The sequence below is a fragment of the Bicyclus anynana genome, chromosome 14 (assembly GCF_947172395.1).
Source record: "Bicyclus anynana chromosome 14, ilBicAnyn1.1, whole genome shotgun sequence".
Lineage (NCBI taxonomy): Eukaryota > Metazoa > Arthropoda > Insecta > Lepidoptera > Nymphalidae > Bicyclus > Bicyclus anynana.
The window spans coordinates 15,057,030-15,069,425 of record NC_069096.1 but is presented as its reverse complement, the minus strand read 5'-3'; the positions used below and the strand labels follow the sequence as shown (position 1 = coordinate 15,069,425).

At 35.6% G+C, this 12,396-nt stretch overlaps 1 protein-coding gene across 1 annotated transcript in view; it reads left to right on the top strand.

Moving 5' to 3' along the window:
• The first annotated feature begins 3,345 nt into the window (after positions 1-3,345).
• LOC112045050 (5-hydroxytryptamine receptor) overlaps positions 3,346-12,396 on the top strand; it is a 100,151-nt gene continuing 91,100 nt past the window's right edge. The window contains exon 1 of the mRNA XM_024081105.2: positions 3,346-3,654. The gene's annotated coding sequence lies outside the window, so the exon portion shown is untranslated. The remainder of the gene's footprint in view (positions 3,655-12,396) is intronic.

The following is a 12,396-nucleotide window of genomic DNA, read 5'->3' as shown; positions in this document are numbered from 1 at the left end:
TAATCTCCTTTAAAGAAGGACAGTCAGGATTCTAACCCATGACGAATCACATAGCCTAACCACTAGACCAACGTGACAGTTATTTATAATAGCATACTCTTACTAGTAAGTGTTCGTAGTAAGAACCAATTTAATATGCGTGTATTATATCTCTAAGTCTATTTATGTATCAAGGAGATTTGATATCACCTCTATTGTTCATCTTGTTTGAGAATACTCACGGACAAATGGACGTCACTGGACCCGATCGAACGCTGCTAATAAGACAACACTATTATAACACAGAGATTGTTATTTTTAGCTTTTTAACCGAAGTCAAACAAGAAGTGGTTTCTATTGCAAGAGGACAATGACGGGACGCCTTGGTTAGTATGGTATCACGTATGGGTTACTTTTTATCCCGGTATTTCCAAGGGTTCAACGTACATGCAAAGGTATGTACCACCCACCTTAACTCAAGGCTTAAATGAAAATTTTATGGAAGAAAAAACACATATAAGAGTAGGTTATCACATAAGAGTAGGTTAACACCACTCTACGCGTATAAAAAGCATAACATACATACATCATCATTATCAACCCATATTCGGCTCACTGTTGAGCTCGAGTCTCCTCCTTGGCTGACTTCACACACGAAGAGAATTAAGACAATTCTCTGGTATGCAGGTTTCCTCACGATGTTTTCCTTCACCGTTTGAGACACGTGATATTTAATTTCTTAAAATGCACACAACTGAAAAGTTGTAAGTGCATTTCCCGGACCGGATTCGAACCCACACCCTACGGAATCGGAGGCAGAGGTCATATCCACTGGGCTATCACGGCTCATACATGCATCATACATAAACATTATAAATTGCTTGGGCAGAGCTCCTTGCCTGTGGGAAAGTAATTAATCATAACTGAAGCTACTCAACTTGAGCCAAATTAATTCATTTATCGATTTATTCGTTAAGAATACACAGATAATATAATCATGCATTCGACCATTTCTGGCATAGAACTATTTATAACTAAATAATTAAAAAGTCAATAGAAATTAATTAACTAAATCAAACTTAATTGTGAAGGTATGTATAAAAATTAAATTTTAAATATCACAAATAAAAGTATTGCTTATCAAAATGTAATAATTAAATTAAAAAAAAATCATAAATATTGTGTTGGTACTTACAACACAATATTTATGAATTTTTTATGAAATTAATACTAATTAAAAAAAAATTCAATAACAATATATTAAAACAAACTTTAATCTTTAGTTTAAATAAAATAAAATGATACACTTGACAAAATATAAACGCTCAAAATTGAACCTAAATCGTTTTCCGTTATAAATTAAGATGAGACAATCCCAAGTATCCCAAAACGATTACGCAATAGCATAATATCTCTGTATTCCATTAAACAGAACTGAACAATGAGTTATCCAAGCGAAACTCGTTTTAGTTATTAACTATACTGAAAAGTTAATTAATCCTGGAACAACACTTAGTTGAAACTAAACCGGTGAAATGAGATAGAACAAACGCTGTACAAACGGAATGATGTTCTTTCGTTACTACATGTTTTTGACAAGATGTTAATATTATATAGTCGTAGAAGTGGGTGCGAGAGGAATACCAGTAATATTTGACGGCCTCCGTGTTTTCTAAATTGGCCCAGGTCTAGCTGATGGGATATTCCCGTGGCTTAGTCATCAGGTGGCGAGTCGGAAAACCGTGGGGTTTTAGTCGGTTGAACTCCGACATAACCTTCTTGCCTCCCCGTGGCGAGAAGATATCCATGAGGATTTCCCCACGTTAAAAAAAAAGTCTAGCTGATGGGAGACTTGCTAGCCGTGGCTAGTTAGCACCCTACCGACAAAGACGTACCGCCAAGCGATTTACCGTTTCAGTACGATGTCGTGCAGAAATCGAAAGGGGTGTGATTATCATCCTAAGAACGTTTTCATTGCATCATCACTTACCATCACGTAAGTTTTTAGTCAAGGGCTTGTAAAGAAAATAAATAAATATGCTATTCCTGCTTCAAAACCTTGACTCGCATTGCAACAGCATTGTAGGATCTTTATTCCTCTTCTTTATAGTAGAACACCTGGTCTTTAAATGAGTAAAGTGACATAAAACATAATATAATTATGACGATCCAAAGATTTTCTGGCGCAGTTTATGTTGCTGCGGTTCTCAAGAGGTCCTGGATTCGATTCCCAGCTCGGGTCAGTAGATTTTATTATTTTCATGGCTCAGGTGGTAGACATCGGCCGTGGCTAGATAGTAGTTAATTTATTTACCGGCAAAGCGTACCGCCGAACGATTTAGCGTTCCAGTACGATGCTACGCAGAAATCGTTAGAGGTATGGGTAGAATAAACTTGTACCTTTTCCAAATATGCCCGCTCTCGCCTTAGATTGCATTGTCACTTAACATCAAGTGAGACGGCAAGGGCAAACTTGTCCTAAAATAAAAAAAAATTGCAATCGTCAAAATTATAAGTGTAGTAAGGAAACTACAGCCTTATAAGGATTTTCTAGGGTTGAGCAAACGAGGCGCGCACTCTGCGATGATATAATCCCCGTCTAATAAAAACAAAGAAAGCTTTTTGAAAATTAAAACCCGGGTTTTAGACGTTTTCCGTTTAAACGTAGGATGCCAGAAGAATGCTCCTTATTAACTGAATATTTTCCGTACGCCAGAGAGTTTTTATATTTAGTACAATTTCAGACACTCCCAAACTTTTTATCCTTTCGACTGCCATTTTATTTGATACTAGCGGACGCCCGCAACTTCATCCGGCCTCAGACCTCTTCAATTCGGCCCTGTCGCAAAATCGGTTCTTAACAGACGTATACTAACTATAAACTACCTCCTGCTACGCGAACGCACAAGATTTCACCCATCCAAAAATTGTCTAAGACGCACAGCACAGCATGTTGGTGACGCAAACGCACGAGATTTTCTCCTATCAAAAGTGCCCAATGCAGCTGCAGATTGTACTTCAAAAGTACAATCATCCATAATTTCGCAATTATGATATTAGTTAGATATTGATCTTTGCTACTAATATATCCACAAAACACTTTTTTCTTAATCTACTCAATATAAAACCTCAAACCATATCACAAAGCTACTCATCGACAATGGTATGCCACTGCACGTAATTAGCCATTATATCACAGTAGCATAAAACAACTCCTTGTGCGTCAAAAGCAAACATTCAGAGGAACAATGCACAAAGATCCCGGAATCCAATTTTTCGCACCAACTCCGGTGGCTGCGAAGCGAAATCAACAGTTTTGCGCGCGCTTCAAGCACTATCTCACCCCTCAGTCATACTCAGCCCGACGCGACGGGAGTACGCCTTTACCCTCGCGTCCGATGTACGCACACGATTCGAAATTCGAATCTTAGAACGCGTATTCTATTTAATTTTTATTTCGATCGCGTTCGTTCTATTTTTGAATAATATAAAAACATTTTTATAATTTTATAGTAAAAACTTTTTTGTGTAATTTAAGTGTTGTGTTTCGTGGACATATGTGGTATTTCAATGATGCTGGATAGATATGGACATTATGGTATCGGTATGCGAGAGAATGGTGATGACGATATGATTAATAAGGACCCGATACGGCACTGAGCAAGTAGCGGCCAGGTTAGTTGTTTTTTTTTTATTAGATTTAATATTAGAAAATCCGATGATTAAGTAATCAATTGGTAAAGTGCGGTGAAATTTCATGTAGGTGTCTGATGTTCTATAATTTATATTTATACCACAATTATAATTGTAAGTAAGTCGTGGGTTTTCGTGCGTGGGTAAGGAAAAGAATTATTCAAATTTTTTATTTGAGTCCGCGATTTTTTCTATAACAATTGATCGTTTTAAAGAAAATCGCGAGCATACAAACATAATATTATAATTATTATACTATACCTACTGTTTGAATTCAGAACCTCGATAAAAAATGGGTAATTTAATAGTTTATACAAATTTTTTTTTGGTTTGCGGTATCTTACGTAATAAGCACTACTTAACAAATTTTAACGATGTATTTAAAAATGTAATAATTAGTAGAACTAGTTAAAAACCATAAGTATAAAGCAAAGTACAAAATAAATACCTTAGCTCATTGAAAAAATTATAAAAAAATCATAGAATTTACCTTAAAATAAAACACAATCTTAAGTAATGCCCTTGTTATAATTTTTCAGTAAATTCTTGTTAACGATAAAATTGTAGTAACAAAACTGCCTCTCTATTAAAATGCTCAAATGTTAATTACTCAATTAACAGACAGATAAGCACGCTTTCGTTATAATTGTAATTTGTAATGTTATTCTAAAGGTCAACAGAATGAAACGAAAATATAACAATTCACAATTATAGAACAAGAGCCTACGCTCGCCAGACCTCCCATAGAATACCTCATTTTATGTACAAACGAAAAGGAGATCTAAACACCCTTCGTCTTACTAGATACGGGCCTACGTTATTTTAACCGCACGTCTTCAAAGAGTAAAAAAAATCTTTCGAAAGATTGGGTGATTGGGCTCTTTTACGACAAGATCCCCAAGACAGTAACGTACCTGCCAATGCATAAGTTTAAGCAATGTGTTAAAAAAACATTTACTTAGTCGCGGTTACTACTCAATTGATGAGTTCCTTAATGATAAAGATGCTTGAAGGCCGTTGGATCAGCATCTAGATTTACACAGGAAGTAAAACTAAAATAAATTTTGATTATGTTGACATTGTAAATGGTTATAATATTGTATGATTTATTTGAAAAGAGTAATTGTTGAGTTTCTTGTCGGTTCTTCTCAGCAGAATCTTCATTCCGGACCGGTACGGGATTCTTTACAAATAGTTAATCTTAACGTTTAAAAAGCGCTTTAAACTAAGCCTATTTGAAATAAATGAATTTCGAATTTTATGAAGGCTGAAATTTTGACAACTTAAGCTTCTAAAAAAATACCATATTTCTACGGTACCCAAAAATAGAGCTTGGGCCGTGGTTGTGCTAGAAGATAGCTCAAGGATACAGATTTTCAATATTCAAATATGTATTTTTTTTTTATATTTTCTACAGAATATCATGTCTTCAGTCCCCAGTCACTTGGGCAACCCTTCAAAAAACACCATTAAAGTTTTTTTTTAAGAAAAGGGTCTTCGCGAAAGGTTGTCCGAAGCTAACGGTTTAGTGACTGGAGGCGTCATGATTTCTCATTTTCCGTAGAAAATATGAAACCATTACGTTTAACTTTTCTGGATCAGAAGCCTCGAAATGGTCATCTTTAATCAGCTATCGTAATTACTAAAGGTTTGAGCATAAGTTGACAAAGTTACAGTCTTAATTCAATGAGGTATGTGTGACTATGACAGGCTCTAGTGCTTAAACAAGAGTATAACAAATTATAACAAGAAAAATGAGTCGGTGCTACCCAATTCTGTTAAATATGATCGACCGATTAAAGTGATTAATGATTGAGTACTTTGTCAAAGATAATTTTTCTTATAGAACAAGACCGTTATAGCCTGATCTTTTTCATTTAATAAAAACTGAAAATTGATTACTATTGATGATTATAGTAATCAACTATAACTATTTTCCATAAGATAAATAATAAACTGATTAAATACAACCTTACTAACGAGATTACCTTTAAGTGGATTATTGAGTCAAATGTAAATGTTTCGTCGATGTCGTCTTAATAAATGGTCTTAAAGAAAATCTTCAACCAACACCATAGAAAGCTTTTGCTTTGCTGTTAGATTAAATCTTAATCCCTTGGTATTTAATACGGCGTTTTCCTCACTTTGAAGTAAAATCGCTGTTTGCTTCAAAAACAAAATAATTAAATCAATTAGATGGTCTTGTCTACAAGTTGGTATCGCTTTTTTTATTAATTTTAAAACATATATAAATGTAGGTAATATATAAATGTACCAGAGGTACGGTACGGTAAATCGGGGTACCTTTTAAAAATTCACGAGTTTTACGGATACAAATACATACGAGTAATTTAACGTACTCAAATAAACATTAGGACTAAAAAACCACATGAACGGGTTACCTACGAGTAAATTTCAGTCTTTTCTACTGAAATAAAACAAATGCAAGAAATGAACGTCAGCGAATAAATATGCATGTTAATAGAACCAAGCATTAATTACTTATTGAAATAATAGGACATTATGATATAAGTGCGGTAAGTTAATAATTACAGCAGAGGCGATATTGCAATAAAGAAACAGAGGCTGTAATTATCCAAGCTCACGTATGTCATATGATCTTTTATAACACATTTTCGCGTTAACACACTTTCTGAAATTAATTTGCATCTATGCCTGTTTTTTATTTGATGACATTTTGACACGATTGTCATTTTTACAAAAAGCGAAGTGCGAGCACCAGCGTCTTTTTTAACCAAAAAACAGCCAGTATTACTTATAAAGTAAAGTATTATTTTTGTGTTTCTGTAACAGATAAATGGTTGCCATTTGTCAAAATTTAATAATTTTGACAAATGACAACAATGAAATTAAAGAATTAAATGTTTATTTATTGTATTTTATCTCACAAAATTAATTTTATTCATAAAATCTTGAGAACTTTTCTTACATAAAGACTTTTTGCTAAGATTTAAAAAGTACCGTTTGTTTTTAGGCGGATGATAAAGGTTTTATATTATATTACAGCACATGTGCATTTTACTTTTCATTACGGCACATGTACGTAATGAGATACATTACAATATTGAAATTGTTGAAATAACAGATACTTTACGAGCAAATGTGTTATAAACTAACATATAAAAAACATAAAGCACTTAACTCATCCTGGAATCTATGTTCAGGATATTTTCTTGATATGACATATTCAGAAGATAATTGTAGAGAAGAATACTGACATCTTATTTATTTCTTTTTTCTTTCTTATATTTAATAGTTTCGATAGAAGTAGGCGTTATTTTGCGTAAATTATAAAGTACTAGCGGACGCCCGCGACTTCGTTCGCGTGGAATTCAGTTTTTCACAAATCCCGCGGGAACCATGGATTTTTCCGGGATGAAAAGTAGCCTATGTGTTAATCTAGAGTAAAATGTATTTCCATTCCAAATTTCAGCCAAATCGCTTCAGTAACTGCAGCGTAAAAGAGGAACAAACTTACTTACACACTTACATACTTGCACACAAACTTTTGCCTTTATAATATTAGTGTGACTAGCTGACGCCACGCAGTTTTACCCGCGTGGTACCCGTACCGTCTTTTCCGAATACGGGGATAATAATAGCCTTCCTCGATGAATGGGCTATCTAACACTAAAAGATTTTTTCAAATCAGACCAGTAGTTCCTGAGATTAGCGCGTTCAATCAATCAATCAAACAAACAAACTCTTCAGTTTTAAAATATTAGTGTAGATGGGAGTTTGAAGAGGAAAATTGCATTCGTGAACCCAGCACCTAGTGATCCGAAGACATTTAACTAACCACTGGGCTATATACGAAGCAGTTATATACAGGATGTCCCGTGAATATTACGACATACCTTACAGGGTGACAGCTAACATCAAGGCCTATTAAAATAACGCAATATACAAAAGTAAGCTGAAAATTTACGGCTTTTAAGTTATATTGGTTTTTGTACAAAATACACAAATCCCTACCTACCTTCAGTGCAGTTTAGTCTTATCATGTGCTGAAAAATTACTTAAGTGTTATATTTACAAAATAGCGTAATATTTACGGGACACCCTGTATATTATTATTATCAACCCAAATAATATGCGGCTCAATGCTTAGCTCGAGTCTCCTCTCAGAATAAGAAGGGTTAGGCCAATAGTTCACCCCGCTGGCCCAATGCGGATTGGCAGACTTCATATACGCAGAGAATTAAGTAAATTCTCTGGTATACAGGTTTCCTCAGGATGTTTTTCCTTCATCGTTATATTTAATTTATTAAAATGCACACAACTGAAAAGTTTGTGGTGCATGCCCCGGACCGGATTCGAACCCAAACCCTCCGGAATCGGAGGCAGAGGTCATATCCACTGGCTGGGTCATATCACGACCCTGTAAGATAGAGATAAATATGTGTCTAATGTAATATTATTTCATGCATCTCTCTCACACACAAACTTATTATGTAGCTTTAATTCTCACATAGTACAGCATCTGCACTTTCTCAAAGCTTGGAGTTGCTAAAAGCTAATGAATGTTTAAATTCATTAAGGAATAATGGTTGCTTGCACGCTCTACATACTACTTAGATAATAATTGTTACATTTAATTACGCCACGTTATGTGAACAAGCTTATAACTAAGGGGCCCGTATGTGATCGAATAAAGTTAATTATCACGCCTATATAAAAAGGCGAAAGTTTGTGTGTGTGTATGTTTGTTACTCTTTCACTCCTCTACTATTTTAACAGAAATTTCGAATAGAGATCAATGATCCTGCTAAGGTTATTGAGCATGGTACTGAAGTCATCCAGAGATCCAATGTCATCTCTGCGTGATCGAATCAGGAATGAGGAGATCCGCAGAAGAACCAAAGTCACCGACATAGCTCAACGAGTTGTGAAGCTGAAGTGGCAATGGGCGGGGCACATAGTTCGAAGAGCCGATGGACGTTGGGGTTCCAAAGTGCTGGAATGGCGACCCTGCACTAGAAAGTGTTGGTCGACCCCCACCAGATGGACTGACGACATCAAGCGAGTCGCAGGGATTCGCTGGATGCACTTGGCCCCTGTATCGTGATGTTTGGAAGTACAAACGGCCTATGTCCAGCAGTGGACGTCCATCGGCCAATATGATGTTGATGATGATGATGGATGATCCTTATGACAATATTTTTTACGACAACATTTCGGAAATACTTGTAGTTTCTGAGAGATTTGTGAAAAATAAAAATTCTCACATGCAAAATCGCTAGTTATAGGTAAACTAGTACTACTACTATTTATACTAATATTATAAAGCTGAAGAGTTTGTTATTTGTTTGATTGAACGCGCTAATCTCAGGAACTACAAGTCCGATTTGAAAAAATATTTCAGTGTTAGATAGCCTATTATCGAGGAAGGCTATATATTATCCCCGTATTCCTACGGGAACGGGAACCACGCGCGTGAAACCGCGCGGCGTCGGCTAGTTATAAATAAACTTACTTTTTCTAAACATCTCTAAAATAAAAATTTAATAAAAAATACCATTTGTATTTTTTATTAACACACAAATTATTTTATCCAATTCAACGTGTAACCACGTTAAAGTTTTTTTTTTTTCATTCTTTACAAGTTAGCCCTTGACTACAATCTCACCTGATGGTAAGTGATGATGTAATCTAAGATGGAAGCGGGCTAACTTGTTAGGAGGAGGATGAAAATCCACACCCCTTTCGGTTTCTACATAACATCGTACCGGAACGCTAAATCGCTTGGCGGTACGTCTTTGTCGGTAGGGTGGTAACTAGCCACGGCCGAAGCCTCCCACAGGCTAGACCTGGAACAATTCGGAAAACCTCAATCGGCCCAGCCGGGGATCGAACCCAAGACCTCCGTCATTAAATCCACCGCGCATACCACTGCGCCACGGAGGCCGTTGAGATCAGTAAGATACAAATTATTTATTTAAAACGTGTAACGTTAATACATGAGTTACTTATTAACAAAATACGTACGTACTTTTAAGTAACGCTAGACCGCGACTTAGGCAACTTATTTCCACAGGTGCTGTAAAGTCTTGACTTAATGAAGCACACCGTAACATTCACTTAATAATAATTAAATTATTAATTATTATCTTTTTTTTTTATTCTTTACAAGTTAGTCCTTGACTACAATCTCACCTGATGGTAAGTGATGATGTAATCTAAGATGGAAGCGGGCTAACTTGTTAGGAGGAGGATTAAAATCCACACTCCTTTCGGTTTCTACACGACATTGTACCGGAACGCTAAATCGCTTGGCGGTACGTCTTTGTCGGTAGGGTGGTAACTAGCCACGGCCGAAGCCTCCCACAGGCTAGACCTGGACCAATTCAGAAAACCTCAATCGGCCCAGCCGGGGATTGAACCCAGGACCTCCGTCATTAAATCCACTGTACATTGCGCCACGGAGGCCGTTGAGATCAGTAAGATACAAATTATTTATTTAAAACGTGTAACGTTAAGACATGAGTTACTTATTAACAAAATACGTACGTACTTTTAAGTAACGATAGACCGCGACTTAGGCAACTTATTTCCACAGGTGCTGTAAAGTCTTGACTTAATTAAGCACACCGTAACATTCACTTAATAATAATTAAATTATTATCACACAAGTTTAGCATCTACACCTCCATTAGAACTAATGTGAGCTTAATTTCATCAACCGGTAATGGATTGCTTGCACGAACGACGTAAAATTCACGAGATTACGTATAAGTGGATTGTTTGATACGTCGTACATCATTGCTTAAATCATTTAATTACTCAGAAATGGCTTGACTTTGAATTTTGTATTTTTGAAAGAAAAAAGAAAATAAATTTATTCAAATCTAAAAGTTACAGACAGTCAGTACCCTATCCTTATGACAGCATGTCTGTCTGTAACCCTTAAAAAGAAAGGGTGTACAGCTCAGCTTATGCCGTGCACTACATACAAGCATAACACACGGCGCTGATTTTCAGCTTTTGGCGCTGATTTTGAGTAACGGACGAGGTTTAACTCGACGTAATTTTATGGAAATGTCTGAGAAATGTTTCATATTATTTCTACTTTTTTATAAGTTACTAGTATACTATACTATACTACAGCCTTTCTTGATCTGTTTACCAACGAATAAATTAAAAATGAAGGTAGAAAACGTATATCATTTCATAACTTATTTATTTTAAATTAAGTATAGCTTATAAAATAATATATCAAATATATTAACCATATCTAATTGTTATAGATTATTAATCAAATTTTAAAAAAGTTAATAATTATTATTAGGTGTAAAATGACTAGTGATTTATACCCTTATTTTTATTTTTTTTGTCGATAAACGGTACTCACCAAGAAAGGCTTTAGTATAGTTACTAGAACATTTCCATCATAACGTAAGATGGAAAACATTGAGTTGAAAAAGTTAGTAATGAGTGTAGGAAAGAAAGTAATAATTTCACAAACTACTATTAAGAATCCAAACTATCGTGAGTATCATAAATTAATATGAGTCAATCAAAATATGAATTAATTTATGTTAAAACACGGTTAAAACTCACGAGACACAACGTCGGAGTATGCCCGACGAGTTTCGAACCCATAAGGGGTCCTTAGTCATGAACTAGTTGCGCTTTGCAAAACGTTATATCACATGAAAGTTTCAGACTGAGTCTTTAATTCACAAACAGTAATAATCTCTTTATTCAAACAACACTACTCATACCTCATCATCATCACTACCATCCCATATTCGGCTGAGGTCGAGTTTCCTATCACAATGAGAGGGGTTAGCAGACTTCACACACGCATATAATTAAGAAAATTCTCTGGTATGCAGGTTTCCTCAGGATGTTTTCCTTCACCGTTTTAGACACGTGATATTTAATTTCTTTAAATGCACACAACTGAAAAGTTGGAGGTGCATGCTCCAGACCGGATTCGAACCTCCACCCTCCGGAATCCGAGGCAGAGGTCATATCCACAGGGCTATCACGTCTTTTACTCACACCTACCTGCTTTATATTAATTGAGTATTTACGCAAATACATGTTTTAAATAGGTAAAAAAGAAATTTGATATGAAAAGGTGGTCATATAACTTCAGCGATCTCTATAATTTTCACAAAACAGCGGTTGTTATAATATCTATGCTTCCATTAACGCTGAAGTGAGCTTTTACTCATTAAGCAGTAATGGGAGCTTCCACGAACGGCGTGATGTTCAGGAGATTACGTATCCGCAGGCTATTCCCTGTAAGCAGAGATATTATAAATTAATTATTAACTTCTGCCGTCGGCTTAGAATGCATGAATAGCTCAAGCTATGAGTATAATCATCATTATTGGCTTATTTAAACGACTTGCGACTGGATCTGCTACGTAGATACAGTCATTAGTTTGTGTCGCTTAGGTCAGGAGGCCCTGGGTTCGTGAAATATTTTCTGAGCTTTTTTTCTTTTAAGTAAATTTCCCTTCGAGGCACGGAGTATAATAACAACGTGAATAAAAATAAAAATTAATAACTATAACCCGACTACCTAAAAAGCTGTATAAAAGGACGAAATGAGAAAATGTATCAGATAGAAGTCGAGAAATGCATAGGCACCAAAATAGTGAAGATAGAGCCATGGTCGCGCCCATTATACAGAAGTATAATGAACCGACTACGTAAAAAGCTGCCTAAAAAAGACGTAATGAGAAAATG